Source organism: Phasianus colchicus, chromosome 1 (assembly GCF_987193195.1).
Source record: "Phasianus colchicus chromosome 1, bPhaCol1.hap1.1, whole genome shotgun sequence".
NCBI lineage: Eukaryota > Metazoa > Chordata > Aves > Galliformes > Phasianidae > Phasianus > Phasianus colchicus.
In genome coordinates, this window is record NC_143436.1 from 128,171,647 (window position 1) to 128,190,396 (window position 18,750).

The following is an 18,750-nucleotide window of genomic DNA, read 5'->3' on the forward strand; positions in this document are numbered from 1 at the left end:
ACGCTCTAAGCTTCAACATGATTCCTCAAAGGGTGTGTATGAAAATGGATACTGCTGCCAGGTTTCCTGTGTGATAAGTGTCCAGATGGACACTTTCACAGTTTAGTTGGAATGTTTCACACATTTTTTAATCATAAAAAATTGTACTTGAATCCATGTTCCTAAATTAGTTCTTTTCAGACTGGAATATCCAACCAGACTGAGATATCCAACCACAGGTACATACTTCCAGTTTCTAGAGGTAATCATCTTAGTTACACGGGATTGAGAATTTTTTGCAGCTGTTCCAATGAATAACACTTACCATGAGGGGTTTGGCTGTAGCATTATTCAGTGTGATTAAGATTGCAGTATATGACAGTAGCATTTCATTTACACTTTATTTTGGTCAAAAGTTAAGTACAAAACCTGATATAGAATAGTAGTAAGAATAGTAAGATTACTTTATGTTCTCGCTTTCAACTGTCATTTGTTTTGAAATCATACTTTTCATTTAAGGTTTTAGTCTGTATTGATCAAGATAGTGAAAATATGAATAAATGATATGTAGTATCTTGGTGCATTAAGAGATACAAACAAAAACCAATACAAGTAGCATATGTACAATGCCATAACTGTGGCTATGCTGATTTTTGTGAGAAGAGTATTTCAGCTAATGCAGTCTTCAAACAAATGCAAATGATTTGCAGTAACTTTTTTTAAAAGTTATGTTTTGAAATTTAAATTCCAGTGTCTCGGTGTAGTCCTCACAGAAGAGACTATTGGCAAATATTGATAGTTAGTCTGTTTAAGTATCTAAATGAATAGTTTATTGATAAATAAATTACCAATTAAAATGTTATTTGCTGTGTAAGCTCCAGTTGTGAATTACTGATTGTTCAAAAAGAAATGTCTGGTCCATGTGTAGTGTTTTTCTGGTCATCATTACTTATGTAGAAGACAAACAAAAAATAATACTACATTTTTGTGAAAGATAGTTAAATCCAGGTAAACTAATTGAAATTCTTGAAGTAAACCATACTCATCTGAGACTTAAATATCTAAATCTGATCGAGGATCAGAGAAAGTGCATTATTGCTATTTTTCCATAATACTTTCTGCTAAAGTCTATAGTATATAATTTTAGGAAATAATAAATAACTGTCACACGATGTAACACTCTCCATTTGAACATTTACAGCATATGCTTAAATAAATATTTTTATAATAATAATGTAAAAAAGTTTATCTTAAGGCAATTCCCTTAATTTTCTTTCCCTAAAATGAGTACCTCTGTGGTTTAAAGTATTAAAAGAAATTTTGCATGAGAGATTGATATGCACATTCTAAATAAACAATCTAGTAATTGTTATGGCAAACATCAATAGATTATCATCATATTTTTATCTTCTGATTATCTACCTCTATATATTTAATCTAGAAAATCAATATTGCAGGTAAATCATAAGTATTTTTTTGTCACTAATAGTGACTAATAAGTCTGCTATTTTTCCTTCTTTTACTGAAGAGCACCTTATATTTCTTTCTAACAGGCAACGTGTGTGCTGTAACTAAAATGATGGCATGCTGCCTCCTTTGGGGGGATTCTGAAGGTTTCTCAAAGATGCAACACAGTGGTAAGTACTAAAATTATGGTCAGAACAATACTGTTCTCTGAAAAATATATTAAATAGATGAATAGCCAACCTCCTTTGCTGATGTCCTTAAGTTTATTTGAAATATGTGTTTGCAATACATACTTCCAGTTAAAATGTTTATGGTTTATCACGTGTTCATACAATAAGACCTGGAATGCAGTCCATTCTAAATCGTAATGCTGTTTATGTACTTATTCATGGTAAGCAGGAGTTTTGTATATTTTTTCAGTTCTGGAAATATGAAACAGTATGAGAGTGCTGTTAAAAGATTTAAAAGAGTTAAAAGATAGTGAATTAAAGTTGGCTATTGTGATACTGATAGTCAGTAAGGTTTGAGTTAGACATGAGAAGGCATATCTTTTTCTCTCACTTTATTTGTAAAATATGAGGTAACGTTATTTAATAGTACACATAGACACATATGCAAATGTGTATACATATGTACACACACACACATGCTATCAAGATGAAATATGAAACATGAAATATTAAAAAACATTGGCTTTATCTAACAGTCTTTCTTTCATACTAGGTCTGGTTTATTGATTAATAATAAGGAAGGACATACACAAATGTCTAGAAAAGTTCATCTAATGGCATAGAACTTCCTTCTCACATTTTATACTCTGTAGGCTTTGAAGAAGATGAGATGTTTTTCCCTAACACCACCGCTGTACCAGATGCAGCTTCAATTTATCTTTGGGCCCTAAATTTTGGGAGAAGAAATAGCAATGTGTCTGATATGATAATAGAGTTGTAAATAAGCAATAAGTCGGAGTATAGCAGACTGGTTATGAGATGAGGGTACAATTATGTGAATTGTAAAAATCAGACAAAGAAAAATAACAGCTTTGTAAACTCTTGTGATTTTGCATCACTGAACCATGTTTATTCCAATTTGTTGTAATTTAAATGTAATACAATAAAAAACATTTGATGAATAGGAGCCTATTTAATAGTTTAGCATCCATGCTGACCACAGTCATAGCTGAACTCTTAGTGGTTATTATAATAATAGTACACGCATGCATGAATACATACGTAAGATTCAATTATCTACTCTCCTCAGAGAACTTGTGATTTTGAAAAGAATCAGAAAAAAGGAAAATAATTTATCTAAAGAATGCAAAGCTAATGCAAATAAAACACAGCTGAAGTTAAAGTCAAAATAATCAGTTGATTCTTTGGAATTGACAGTTCATGTTTAAAATTCGCCACACCCAGTCCCAAGAAGGGGCAGAAAGTCTAATAATCTCAAGATCTATCAGAGTATACTGAGGTAAATGACAGAAGGTGAGAAGAATCTGGAAAGAAATCTGAGGGATGGTGTGATTGTAGTTTTCAATGTTTTCGTAGCATGTTGTTTGTTTTTCCTAATAACGCAAAGAAGGAAATTCATGGTGAATCAGAGGAAAGAGAAACAAACAACACTAAAAAAGTGAGATACTGATCTCTCTATTTTAACCGTTAGACATCAGAAGAGATGTGCCTTTTGAAAGTTTCCTTGCTTGTTTGAAGTGATAATTGAACTAAACATAAACCAAAAGAATAAAAATTGAAGTTTTAAATCTACTTCAGATTTATTGCAGATCCTCTGCTTGCTGGTTTCTTGAAGTGTAAATTGTCACAACCATATATGTTCAATTGCCAATCCTAAATTACTCACCACAACCACAACAGATATATGCTAGTATATGCTAAAGAATTTGATACTTTGTCTGGAAGAAGATTTCATTCTTATGGGAAGTTGTCAAGAAATGAAATAGATCTGAAGGTTTTAAGAAGAGACCACAACCCAAACCAACTGTGATGATATATTTGTAGAGCAGGGAGAGCAGGGAACCATTTGCATGATCAGAAGAACTGTAAGAGTGGTGGGAATCATCAGTGTTTCAAAAATAATAGTTGTTATGACTTTTGCTGTATTGTTCTGTTTATATATAAGGAAAATACAGAAACGTCTTGACAACTTTTACTATTTTCTTGCTATCATTCTCATACAGAAGTCCTGCTAAAATTCTTCACCATAATCCTGCAATCAAAATGATCCTCCTTAAGGAGAGAAAAGTGCAATTAATGTTTAGAGTATGCAAGCGAATGCCTGCTGGTGATGTCCAATATAGTAACAAACATGAAACCAAGTAAATGGTCCTCAGATTTTGATCTTACTTCACAGGTAGAAGCTAGTTTAAATGGTAGAATTTCATTCTAAAATCCTGACCTGACAGCTGACTGTGCAGATGGAGCCCTGTGGTAATCTGAGGGATGCTGTGTAGTTTCTTTGATGTAGCCACATGCTACATACTGTCAGATTCTTGATCATGGTCTCAGACTCTGATCAAGCCTTTTGCCTTGTATCATTTATGGTAACAAATGTGAAGGAATAATGAAGCCTTCACTTCAGAAGGCAGGAATAAATCACTCCAGTTCTAATCATGAGAGTTTTAGGAAATTGATCATTTTTTAGCTGTCTGAGGAGAGTCAGGGCACAGTATAACTCCTCAGATCTCAGGATTCAATGTAGTTCATTGGAATCTTTGCTTTTCCTCCTATTGTCATGATTTATGGCACAAATGGAAGCACTCTCAGCTGGACAATGCAAACTCTTGTTAAACAGTGCTTTCATTGAATGATTGGTAAATTGAACCTTAGCAAATTATGTGTAGCAGTCTCAATAGCTTCATGAGATCACTGATGCTGTGGTATGGGAATTTGAAGTGACGTATCTATTCTTTCTTTTATTGCAGTATTTATGTTTCAGTGTGACTGACCTAGCTATTTAAATGTGGATACTGTAATGATTTCCACCAAAATGTAGATTTCTGAAGAATCCAAGTAATCTAGATCTATGCAATTATGATGTAACAATCACAAAAATATTCCAGAGGATTAAATTTATTTCAGGTGGCAATACAATTAAAAGTATTTAACACTTTTGCCTAAAATAATTAGCGTGATTAAAAAATAAAAATCTGATGCGTGATTCCTTTAAAACTTTAAGATGTATAAACTGTTCTTATCTAAGTAATGCTTCCATAAACACAACTGATATTTTAGACAATTAACTTCAACTATTTACAACTTTGGCATTATTTAGAGCATTGTACCACAGCAATAACAAAGGACTTAAAATTATGTAATTTCAGTATTGTGCAGACTGGATGGCTAATTGTAGTTCATGGAATCACAATTAGCCATCCAGTCTGCATAATACTGAAATATTCAAGCAAGAAAAATAAATATAAAATAATCATATCGTATACTTTGCATATGCTGCTCATTTGAGTAATTAGAAATGTTTTTTTTTTTTTAATTCAGTCATATTAAATTCAAAGAATTTGAGTGCCAGATTTAATATATTTAATTATATATATACATACTTAAATACTATTTTTATATTTTAATTAATGCTTCAATGGGAACATGTCTTATCACTGTGACTCATAAAAATTACATGTACTGTACTGAATAAGTAGTGATGTTGTTTCAGCTTGTGCTGATAATTTTTAACCGAGGAGTAAAAAAACCACCTCTTTTTGCTATAAAGGGTAGAATAGTATCCTTTGACAGTAAAGCCTTACTGTAAATAAATTATAGACAGTGTTGTTCTTCATGCTAAGTTCATAACATTCTGTGTCTTCGTTGTTAACTACACAACTGCCATGTTTTGTTTGGATATCTCAGTAGTATAGCAAGTGAGACCATCTTCTGCATCTTTTGCAAAATACCATTTTAGCTCTGGAATCATCAGCTCTAGTTTCTAGAGTTTAAGGCAACCGTATAATGTAATCCTTTTAATAAAAGTTATAACATAAGTTATGATAACCAGGGCTACATTTATTAAACATGTAAGAATCTCAAAGTAAATGGTCTCGTATATACATGACAGATAATTTGTAACACACATATAGTACTTTTAAGAAAATCAGCATAGGAACTGGAATTTAGCGAGAAAGTAGATGGAAAATAAATCTAGAATTGTAAAGTTTTGCTTTGGTAAATTTTTAAGAAATTAATTAAAGATGAAACCTGTTTAAACAAGGATCCCTTCTGTTTATCACATAGTTATTATATCAGGAGAATTTAGCTTTTTGGATCTTTGTGATAGATCAGACTGCTTCTAGTGCAACTTTAGGAGTCTTGCACTACTCTGTTATGCTTCCAGAAGTACTCTAGAAGGCCTCCTTTCTTGTAACTGTTATTTTGTGTCTGCTAGACTCATATACAAGGGCTTCATACTCAAATAATTCAATTTCCACACTCTGGATATATATCTAGACATTAAGTAAGCAGAGTAGATTCCCAGTGAGTTGCTAGACACCTAATTCACAGGTAGGCTACTTCATTTAGGCAGCAAAGAACGTATCCACTTATCTAGAACTAAAATTTGTTCCTACTTTTTAATTGTGAAAACAAACATAAGTGTGAGGCAAGCAGTAAGCTAGTCAATCAAGACACTAGACAGCTGGCTGCACGCAGAAGCATATCTTTCTGTCTCTAGGAAAAACTATTATTCTTCTGGGCTTTTCAGGTATCTAGAATATTAGGTGGGATTTTTGTGGCTCTAAGCCTGACTGTGCTTTATGATACAAAAGAGTGGGCCTCTAACATTTTACGTATTTCTAAGGTTACCTAGTAAGAAACATAAAGACCATTTGGATCCTCATCTGAATATAAATCTTGTGTTAGATACCTAGGACTTTTTTGGATTTGACCTTGTTCGTTTAATGGGATAGAGAGACTTGAAGAGGAATTCTTAGTGTTCTAGGAGCTGGCAAGAAGAGATGTAGTTGTTCTGAACTTCTGGGAATGAATTTGGAACGCTGGTGTCGCGGAAAATTCCAGAGGAGAGGAAAATAGTCTGGGCTTTGTTTTGAGAAACTGACTGCATATTTAACTGTCTTTAAAAATGCTAGTATTGTATTGCTAGAGGAAACAATGTAGCATAGTTCTTTAATGATGAAAAGTACTGAATTATTTCTGTTCTGTGCCAAATGCAAGTAATCCACCACAATTATGCTAATCACTGCCCTGAAAACAAATTGATGCAGCTATTGAGCAACTAGTGAAGATAATTTATTTCTTTTTCAAATGAAAAAAAGAAAATTAAAATGCTTTTGCTATCAGAAAGTCAAACTGCTTGCAGAAATATCTTAGAACTGAAAATCACTGGTTCTGAAAGTAAATTTGTTTATTTGTGTATGTGAATGTTAAGTAGTTTCAGCCTTAATTGCATGCCCGTTTAGACTCAGACATGAAGTATTCTTCAGCTGTATATATTATTGTTTTGATTTTCTACTGACATTGTTCACAAAATGCCTATATGCAGCATTTTTCTATTGTCTTTAACATAAAAGCCAAAAATATCTAAAATACTTTTTTCTACAATGTTCATTATTTAAAAAAAAAAAAAAAAAAAAAGATATTTTCTTCAATTTATGCTGTTTTGAACTCCATTATTAGTTCCCAAGGAAAAGCCAAAAGGAAGAAAACAGAACAGGAATGTGGTAATAACTGTTATCTACTACTTGAAATAAAGTTCAAAATTTCTGTATGTATTTGAAACTACTTAAGTCAAATTTAGATTCCATCTGTTTTCAGGCATTATAGAGTCTGCTTCTGAAGAGATAAAAACTATTTTCTTTTTCACCTGATTGCAGATCCATTGGTAGTGATCGAAATTCATCCATCTGTGCTCAGAACATGAATGTGGATTTAAAGCTTACACAGCTGTTTACAGAACGTTAACAAGACATTAAGTCTTTAAGGCCATATATTTATATGTATGTAGATGGACTTTAAAATTCATCTTTATCATGCAGCGTCATAACACAAGACCTCTTGCAAAGAGCTTAACTTTGTCTTAATTAGAAATATTACTGAAGTTTTTCAAGAATTATAATTCCTTTCTTTCATTGTAGTTATTTCTAATGTAATATTTTCATATGTAAAATACACAAAACTTTGTATAAAAGCTCCAGGAACAGATACGTATACACATATACCTGGAATTTAAATTCAAGGAAAAGGTGGAAAGAGCTCATGATACAGTAAATATAGAGATATACACATTAGAAAGAGATATAACACAACAGTAGGCAAATGAAGCACATCTATTTTGTAATGAGTCATCTAAAAATAAATGCCTATTTTCATAACTAATTTCCAATTAAAGTTACCAGCTAACTTTCACTGCAAGCAAAAACTTGCACTATATTTATAGATTATTAATCCAAGGAATAAAAAAATGATTCTTTGTTTATTTAGGTTTTTTGTTGTTGTTTTGGTGTGTGTGTGTTTTTTATTTTTTTCTTTTTTTTTTGAGGAAAAAAAAAAGTTATCTCCATATCCAGGTTTGCTTTTCTGAAACTAATTGGAACACTGTACAAACTACTCACTTAATTGCCTTTCTCTCCTTTTACACTGGGATCCTTTCTGCAGATTGACTGCATGCATACTACCAAAATTCTTTGACAGAGTTAAGTGTTCTGTATGTGAAGCTCATGTTATTCTCATACAAGTACTTTGTTCTTGCTGATTTTAAGGAATTGAATTTATAACACTGGCAGGAAAAAAAAAAAAAAAAAAAACCTACAAAATTTATTTTGCTTTGAAAATGCAAGCCATTCTTAGGAATTATAGGGCCATCATTTTTCACTTGAATTACAGTTGATTGGCTTATTTCATTGACAGAGTAGGAAGTGGCTGATACTCAAGTCTTGTAAGATGGTAACATACATATTTCAGAAATTGATTTGAATCTTTTGGTGTTTTTTTACATAACATATATCTGAGTATTTTTCTTGATGACTCTGATAAGCCAATTGTAAATGAAAAATGTTATTCATTGTATATGTCCCAATCTTTTCTGGACATTTCCTTTTAAAGTAAATAGTAGTTTTTCTGGATGACAGTGTGACATATTTATATCTTTTATTTTTATTTTTTTTTAATTTTAATTTTAATTTTAGTTTTCTGATTGAAAATTTGAGCACTGGCATAGGTCACTCAGAGAGATTGAGGAAGTTTTAATAACTCTGTGGTATTCAAAAGCTGTCTAAATATGGTCCTAGGGAACCAGCTCTACATGGCCTCACTTGAGCAGAGAGCTTGGACCAGACGACCTTCAGAAGTTCCTTCCAGTACCACTCTGTGATTCTCTATTTCTATTTAAGAGCAATTCAGTTCTTCTTCCCACGAAGTAACTTAAAGTAACTTAAAGTTCTTAAAGTAACTTTATCTTCTTTTCTTTCTCATTATCTTGAGTTACTAAAAATATATATATGGAACAGGTTGGAATAGGTTGCCCAGGAGGTTGTGGATGCCCATCCCTGGAGGCATTCAAGGCCATGCTGGATGTGGCTCTGGGCAGCCTGTGAACCCTGCACATAGCAAGGGGGTTGGAACTAGATGATCTTTGAGGTCCTTTTCAACCCAAGACATTCCATGATTCTTTGATATGTCAACAGCAAAAAAGATCGTTGAATTACAAGTTTGTATAGTGATGATCAATCACTTAAAATGATAGGGGGTGGATAATTAGAGATTTGGAAACTGTACTGTACATTTAAACCTGATTAAGGGAAGGGAATTGAAAGAAATATCACAGAATTGTAAGGGTTGGAAGGGACCTCCAGAGATCATTGAGTCCAACCCCCCTGCCAAAGCAGGTTCCTTACACCAGGTCACACAAGTAGGTAATATACATATACAAATATACATTACTTAACCAAATGAAAAGTAAATATTTTAAAAGCTACAGAAATCACTTTATATTTTAGAATTTTTAGTGAAGTACTAGTGAAATACAACCGAGTGCAATGATGTGAGACTACAATACAAAGTTTTACAAATAGAATGAAAACACCTTTTCCCTAAATTCAGAAGTCACTACAACTGAAAAGTGTAAGCAGGGAGGTAATGTAGTACACAGAGGCATGAGAAATTCAAATCTGTTATTCTCAGCATAAATTTCAAATGAATTGAAAAGTAAAATTCATTGAAGAACAGAAAGCTGAAAGACTAAGCTTTGATGAGATTGTAGAAATTTTTACCTTACAAAGCAACAATTTTCAATAAATGAGCTTACGGAAGAAAATGAACGTATAAGAAATTCCAGTATGAAAACTGGAGCTGGGACTGTGCAATCCAAGTAGTAACATTTAAAAAGAAAAAAAAGCACTGATTTGAAAGCTTATTTTTTGTTAACTGTCTTCCCAAGTCACTTCTTTTTCAAAAGAAATTAAGGTTCTTTTGACACTGAGCCTTTTTTTTTTTTTTTTTTTTTTTTTTTTTTTAGAAAAATTCATTCACAAATTTTATTTAAATTCTTTCATGCACAATTTTTACATGTAGTTTTTTTGTAGTTTTTACCTTTAGCTTATTGTTTGTAATGTATATGCAGAAAATCAACAAGTCAGAAAAGATAGAAATAACTCAAGAGTATGTTGCAATGCAAATCTTTTATTTTGGAAATATGAAATATTGAATCACTATGGTCAGAATATGGGAACAACCCTTCAAATTTTTAGTATTACCATTGTAGACTTGATGTACAGAAAGAAAACTATCTTGGTGCCCAAATTTAAGAAACATAGTAGTTACAAACGTTGTAATAGTTTCAGTATGTCAGTAAATCAGTGCTAGAGAAATAATGAATGAAGACTTCTAGATACTGCCATGTATATGGAAGACAATATTAAATTCCAAAAGAAGAAAATTGTTAGCAACCTGCCAAGGTGATAGTTATTTCAGCCCTTTGAGAGGCAGACTTCAAGAAGAATAGCAGCTAAGTAAAAGCAAAAAGTGTAGTTGATTTTCTTTCTCTAAGAATCACTAAAAATACTGCTGATAAATCATATGTGCCCTTTCCCACTACTTTAAAAATAAGTCATTATATAGAGCATTTTGCAAGCCCTTTAGATGATACATCTCTCCCTCTTGTGCCAAAGAAGGCATTATAGAGGGAATTATTTTGAAGAATAAAAGTGTTAGTCAGATCAGACAGGAATTACTGACATATCTCCAATACGAGGTAGAATAATCTTCCCCTCTGTCAAAGGGATTTAATTGTCTGCCCTGACCTCCATCTGTTCTATTAATTGACTGCATTAGTTTGTGGTAGATATTTTTGGTTGGTATTATGTCTTATTATTGGGATTTCTTAAGATGATATAATAGTAGCACACAGGACACTGTAACTCCTGCCATGTGACAAAGTATATGTTTTTCAATCCTGACCTAAATCATTTGACTAAGGGTAGGAAAAATAGATCTTCCTAGTTAACTTGACGGCTGCAAATTGTTTTCTATTCCATAGTTTCTGCAGTATCATCCAATATGTAGAAATAATTAAATTTAAAAAAAGAAAAAAGATTCAGTTTGCAATTAAAAGTCAGTTATGCATTGAGTAAACTGATGAGTATTCATACTTTATATATATTATATATGTTAAATGAATATTAGAGAGAAGATAGGAACAAATGAGAGAAAAGAAAACATCTGGAGGATGTAATTGTGACTTAGAGCAAAGAGCAAGCTAGTGCTGTACACTTTGTGATTTGAGGATTAGACATGGAACCGAGAATGTCCTGAGGGAAGAGGACATTTTGCTAAGAGGACACATTCAGAAGCATGAGAGACCAAGAATAAGCCCAGTCTTGGAAAGATAGCGTAGCATAACGTTGTGTCATGAAATCATGTTGCCAAGAAAAAGAAATTCTCCTAATAATGAAATGTACTGGTGTATCTTCTCATCTTCTGTTCTCTATTCTCAATTGTGATCAGAACTTTATACTGCATATGAAACTACAGTGCAGTTACTGTAAATATTGTATGTGTTTCATGGTCAGAAAAGTCTATGACAAGTCATATGATTAATCTCTCAGCAGTTTTTACAGTAACCATTTAGTTTTGCTTTCCTGTGGAAACAGGTAGAGTGTGCTAAAAAGTATGATAATAATGGTACTGCATGGGTCCTTTAGAAAGTCATTCATAGATATTACTAACTGTATGAAAAGGAAACAATTCAGAAAAGAGTTGTTTTAAATCTAGTTGAGAGATAGAAGCGTAATAATCATACATTTTCAAGTAATACTGTTTTTCCTCAAACCTATCGGTTTTATGTTAGTAAAGACTGACATTAGATGTACATGATGAAAATGAATGTATAACCTTGTTCACTGAAATTTGACTTTACTTCAAGGAGGATAGTATGCAGTAGGTTGTTTGTTTGTTTTATTTCTTTTCTGATTAAATAGCACATAGCTTTTGGGAGGAGGGTTTTATTTTGGATGATAAAAAGAATAGAAGATTATGAGAGAAAATAGCTGAAGTTTAGTCTAAATTCTCTATACTGAATTTTTTCTTATCAGTGGATGTCACATCATTTTTAATGATATAGACCTAGTAAGAGAGCAGATGAAAATTATTAGAAATTCAGAGCAGAATATCCTCTTCCTGATTTTAGTCATCAGAACTTGGTTCCCATATGAAACCAATAGGAAAATGCTTTTCTCAACATTCTGTGTTATGGTGAAAATTCTGTATATCTTGGTAAGAAGTGAGAGAAGAAATCATCACTCTATATTTCAGCTGTATTTGAATTTCTTAAACGTAACCTTCAGGATGTTTTTACCGTGGCTGATTTCAACCCATTTTTAATGTTAAATAAAGTAGGAGCGGTTGCTGTCTGAAGTGTATGCTTTTCATTTTGACAGAGTATCTAACTTTTCTGCACCTGAATGAGAAGAACATGAACTTTGCTGATGAGCTTAGTATAAAGGAGGTATTTTCTCATTGTGCTAGGTGAAGCTGGGAACTTTCCAATAATGGGAGTGGCAGGGTGAACAAGAAGAAATAACAATTTTTGCATTCATTGTTGGCTTTCCTTTTCTATTCTGGTACCAGTTCTACACACTACAAAGTAATAAATATGTTAAAGTTCTGAAAAGCCTGTTCTATTCTTTATGCCTGGAAACTGTCAGGAAGGTAATAAATACTATGCCTGGAAGATTGCTAACAATACAGAGTGAATGCTGTGGCAGGGCAGTGCTGTAGCCTTATTTAGTTTATTGCTTACCTACAGCAGTAGCCTGAGAATAGGCTAAGGTCTACAACTGTAACAGGATTTCTGTATGGTATATCCTGCTTTGCATTCAGAGGTTCAAATTACAGAACAGAAATCCCAACTGTAAGTTCTTAAGTCAACTAATGAGAAGATCATATTCCATTGTGTATTCAGCAAGCACAGGCCATTAAGCACAATGTATAACAGACTCTTCTAGGTGGATTCTTGAGCTCAGTGTTGGAGAGAGCGTAAGGCAGCAAGTGGCATAGGAATAGTAGGAATGGTTGTCTTGCTCTGGACTCTTAAGATCTAGCTTTCTGGTGACTCTGTCCTATATATAACTTAGTGGAGTCATTTACTATTGAGGCAAGCTGTCTCTCTTCTTAAGTGTAACAGTTTCAACCCAGCATTTACTGGGATAAAGGCAACTAAGTGAGAAACAAAAAAGCACAGGAGCAGTACCTGGAGGATGTTCTTCTCTTCTGCTAGTGAAATTGTCCACTTTCTAGCAAAGAGAGAAAGCTTAAGGGCAAAAGTAAGTGAGAAAAGACTTAATGATATGATAGCATTATAAAGATAATCCCTAGTCTCAATTTGTATTACATGCAATAACTCTATTACTCAATGTATTAAGTCTTCCTTGGAAGTGAGATTACCTATCGGGAAGAGTTTCAGTTTTATGAATCTGCAAAGTCATAGTTTTCTTGTAGTTCAAAGGTGAAAGTTGCAAGCCATGTCTTTCAGTTTAGGGCTGAAAATGTTACACATAGCTGCCACAATGATCCCAGACTTATTTCAAAACTAATGTTTATAACATGAAAGATTGAAGGTATGGGCTTAGACTTCTTCAGGTTAATAAGAGTACACACTCAACTATCCCATTTCCAGGATGAGTGCATAATTGTGACATTATCATATAAATGAAGACAGTATCACCACCTAGTAACTGAACTCGGTAATGCAATGAAAATATAATGCCTGTGTCTCATCCATAATTCAATTCTATGAATGTGTACAACAGAGCAGCGTTTTTCTGTCATGTTTGGGTGAGGAAAAGTTATATGCCCAGGTGATTTGAATTGCTTTTCTCACCATGTTTTTGGCTACTGTAATGCTTGTAATGTTTCTTCTGCTTGGGCTGAAATGCCAACAGAAAGATATCGAATTCTAATCATTAAACTTTCTCTAGAGATTAAATTGCATAACAATCAGTCCCTCAGTCACCTTCTCAATGAGTTCCAGCAAGGGTTTTAGTTTCTTACATCCTTGAGAAGGACATACACAGTCTAAGTGGAGAAGATGAGAGAGGAATGAGATCTGTGAGTTTCCCTGATTGATTTGTAGACAAAAATGAGATATTGCCTTAAGAATTTTCCTTTTTAGTCATTTGAGCGTTCTTAAAAAAGAGAGGCTATACCTATTCCATTTTAGGAACATGCTTTTGTGTGTCTTGCAGTGGTAATAGGTGATGAACTTTGATATTTGGGAAGGGTTATTTGAATTATAAAAGTCTATTCTGCAAATCTAAGAAACACATAATGTAATGATTTTTTTTTTTTTTTTGTATGCCTCTCTTTTACTCCAGTTATAACAAATTTTACTCTGCATGAGATTTTGCCTTACAGAAATTCAGAGCTGATCATTCTTTTTCAGATCATAACCTTTTCTTTTTTAATTTCAAAAAACAGAAGTTCAGAAAAGAAATAAGAGTAGACCTAGAAGGTGTGATATTTCTTTTACAAGGTCATATCAGAAGTAAGAGCCGGTAATTAAGTCAGCAACCATGTTAAATTTCACCAATGATATTTTTGTATGTTTCCCTTTAACACATACACATAACAGGAGTGGTGTTTTCTTAGATTCTGGAGCCATGACTGGACAAAGACAGTCAAAAAAATAAATTATATATTGTAATCAATGTCTGTGATCATATTTTAGGCATTGGATTCTTTCTGACCAAATAAAGACTAAGTACTCTGTCACAATACTTTGCAATCAAAGTTCACTGCTGATATATATTTTTTTCATGACCATATATGTTTTATGACTTCATTTGAATTCTGATGTATGGCACTTGAATCTGGCAGCATCAGTTCAGTCATAATAAACTTAAATTCATACAATGAATGGTCAAATCTTGATTTGAGTAGAGCACATCTGTAATGTGAAGATAATTAGTAATTTAAAGAGTTGAAACAATTTATGCTTTTTTTTTTCCTACTCCCAATATTGATACCTCATTTATTTGTGATCTTCATCAATTTATCTCAAGAAGCAGATAGAATTATGAGAAATGACTAATCATGTATATATATATATATTTCATTTTCCTATGTGCAATAGCTGCTATAAGTACAGTTTTTAATCAGTGGCATAAGTGCAACTATCTTAACTGAGCATTTCCTGTTAGTTTTGTCTTCCTGGCGCTAATGATTTTTTATAATTTTAAATACAAGGAAAAAATAAGGGAAGGCCATATCTGTGATTATTTAACAACAGCTTTGGGTAGCTTTATCCAAAGTCCTATTTTTTTTTTTTTTTTTTCAGAATGCTTTAGAAGTGTTTTCCTTTTCTTTCAAAAATAGTGATGATCACACTCCTGCTTTCCCTCCACTTGCTTTTCAAATTGTTTTCATTTCTGAGAGAACAGGAATTCTTAAAAACAGTATGGAGGCTTTTCTCATAATCCCATAATTCTTTTTGAATTAATATCAGACCTATAAATTTAAAGTAAGACTGTTAGTTGCAGGCAAGAAGCAATGATACAATATAAATGCATGCCTGTTTTCTGAAAAGTAAATGGTGATTGTCTTTTCTAACCTGAGGAGTCTTTTGACATTTTCCAAGCATATCTGAGAGCCTTTCTGGAGAAAGAAAGGGAAAGCTAAATGTAGCATGTCCTTTGAAAAAAATAAAACTGTTTTAATGTTTTTATACATACACTGTATTGTTTTTCAGGTTTTATTTCTATTTTTAAAAGCATGTGAATTATCTACTTTTGTCCTCAGTTATTGCTAACCATAAATCTAAGACCAACTTCAAGATCCATTATGATTTTATACAGCTGGCTTTTTTTTTTTTCACTCTAAGAAATGCTGCGTCATAGTTCTTTAATTTGTAGCACTGATATCTTACTTTCATTTAATTTTTAATGTTTAAATCTTCAAGAGTGAGTTAATGAGGAATACATTAGAATGTAATGTAAAAGAGAAATCATTAAAAACCTCTCCATCCCTACTACCCACTGATCTGCTGTGGTCGAACAGCAGTTTAATACCACAGAAATAGCAGCAACATATAACTTGGTTGATCCACTAATGTAGATATGTTGTTCCGATACTGTTTAGTTGAATTCACTTAGGTGAATATTTATATTTTCCAGGTTCTAGGCAATTGATATAATAAATATATTGCTGAAATCTACTAATGCGGTAGAACATTAAGAAATTGTTTAAAATTGAGAGACATAGAAATGATCAGAGAATGAAAATTGAGGTACATGTTTAATGTACTGGTTAGTATAAATAAAAGCTGAGAAATTCCAGGAAATCTGTGCAGTCCTCCATCTCCTGTTTTCATATCTATCATTTATATTTGTGTTTGCTGTTGGTGGCATTTATTTTGTTGTTTGTTTGTTTTTGTTACTCACTGTTCACAACCTGCACAAGCAGATCACAAAAACTTGCAATCACTCTATAATCTGATGTTTGACCTTGGAGCAAAGAGGTCTTTTAAGCTGTATGTCGCAGTTCCCCAGTGGTTACAGATTTAGTTTAGAGCTGCTATAATATTAATCTGCTCATTGTGGAAAGGTACTAACTGCTCATCCTGGTACAATCAGTTTAACCCTGAAAGCCAGAATCATAGACTATTTAAGCACCTCTCAGCATTGCTTGTGGAACAGATTTATGATCAAATTCAAGCAATGTCTTTAGAGATTGTACATTTTCTTCAAAGGCCATAAGTTTTCTATTGGCCTCAAAACACACTGCTTTTCAAAACTGTTGTGTATGAATGGATGCAGGTTCAGATCTTTGAGTTCTCTGTGTGTGTCAAGTTGTTAAAAGTTGCCATATTAAACTGAACATTTTAGTTTGGATTGTTCGTGTGGGTGATGCTTCCAACTAGGAGCTGCTTTTACAAGCAAATCTGTACACATTTTTCTAAACTCCTGAAGATGTAAACGTTACGGAAGAAATGCAATTCACTTCCCTTAATTTGTCTAAAAATTGTTTTATCAATTTATTCCAAACATATGTCTAAGATGCCTAATTTTCTATTACCCAGTTAGACTTTTTTCCAGTCCAGAGGTAGGCCTAGAAATGATATTTACTTCTCTTCCATAGAGTAATTAACAGGGAAAATACAATAATTCATTTGAAAAAAAGTTACCATGCTGTTTTCTGTTGTTAAAAGCAGTAGCAGAAATAGGAAGGCAGTGTTTGAGGAGGACTTTCAGGTGACCAGTAGCCAGCTGGCTACCCTGAGTGGCAGGGAGCTCTCCAGGAAAGATGAACCAGCCGTTGTAGACACCCATGGCAATGGCAGGGCAGTGCCTTCATCAACAAGGCACCTTCCCACAGCTCACTACCAGGACTGGGTTGGGGGTGGGAGAACCCTGTTACTGCCCAGCAGTTAGCTAGACAGGCCAGGTGAGTGAGACATCGGGTCACAGGTTGATCTGGGGTCCCAGCCCAGGCAGGATTTAGGCTGGACATGCAGCATGGCTTGGGCTTGGCAGCCCTTGGTTGAGCTAAGATGGGGAAGGCCCCAAGTGGGGTGTGGCAGGGCCTGTTTGTGCAAAGGATACCCTTGGGGACATAAGACATAACTGAGATTGATTTGTCTCCAGAAACTGCATTGTCGTTGCAAATCCTTTGGAGGCCTCTTTAGGGCCTATTGTCTATCAGTGAAACTATCAATGAAAATGTTTGTTCAACAGAAAAAAAAAACATGTACCTGATATTTCTCTGGTGTTCAGGTGTTTCACAAGTATTTCATGATATAAAATCTGAAACAAAGTCATTAAAGTATAATAGTGGGTGTTAAAAGGACAATTTTTTTTTTTTTTTTCAGATGCCTATTCTTGTCCTAAAGTGTCAAGATAGATAATTCCTAGATATCTTGTTTGTTTGTTTTTAATTTGTAATCACTGTCAATAACTACTGACCTTGGATTTTTCTGCTTTTGAAAGGTGATTTTATATCTTCATGACATAGAGTCTTGGTACAAAACCCGATTTTGCAAATATATAAATGATCTATATTTTATTCTGTATTCATCCCATTAAATGTAAAGTACTAGATTCCTATAATAAGGATTTTTCAAAGTGTGAAATTGTTGTCTGTGTTTTTAAGTTGAAAAACTGATTAAAAGGAACTCAATTTATTTGCATAGAGAGAAGAATGTAAATATAGTTTACATGTTAACTTACACCATTTGCAATGGTTAGCATAAAGGTATGTGACATATTTCATTAAAAATTATCAGAATTAATTTATACATTTCCTTCTGTCTAAAGATAAAGGAGCAGGGCAAACTTACAGAGCTATAACTGTGTAGGTCAAGATCTGATTTCCGAGAGATTGTATCACACTTTTTTCAGTTGTCATTGTTCATGTTTGTCAGATATAATATAAAAAAGCAGTTGTGAAAACCAATATTTAGTGTGTAATTTTAATTAATGGTATTGGCACATTTTCTTTGAATTAAGGTAATTCTGTTACATTCATTGGAATGTCTGAATTACATGGAGGTAAGTTGGGTTACACATTATGCATACTTGCAAAAGATACCAAATGGAAGTCATGTCATAACAAAAAGATTATTCAGTGCACCAAAAAATTTAATGAGCGTCTGTTATTTTACTGCAAATCTGATTAAAAAAGAAATGCTTTTATTTAGGGCAGAAAATACCCTGGAGCTGGCACTTAAATGTAGAATACCCTTCCTAAATGCATTAACATTTGGGCTATGGTGTGAAAGCATATACATAACCAAAGTGTTTGGTTTGTTTTCTAGCCCTGTACAAATTCATGCCTTCTA

General features: G+C 33.2%; 1 protein-coding gene across 6 annotated transcripts in view; it reads left to right on the forward strand.

The window, feature by feature from the left end:
* NLGN4X (neuroligin 4 X-linked) overlaps positions 1-18,750 on the forward strand; it is a 167,665-nt gene that overhangs the window by 26,562 nt on the left and 122,353 nt on the right. For all 6 annotated transcript variants that reach the window (XM_090126016.1, XM_090126037.1, XM_031596129.2 and 3 more), the window contains one exon: positions 1,533-1,616. The gene's annotated coding sequence lies outside the window, so the exon portion shown is untranslated. The remainder of the gene's footprint in view (positions 1-1,532; positions 1,617-18,750) is intronic.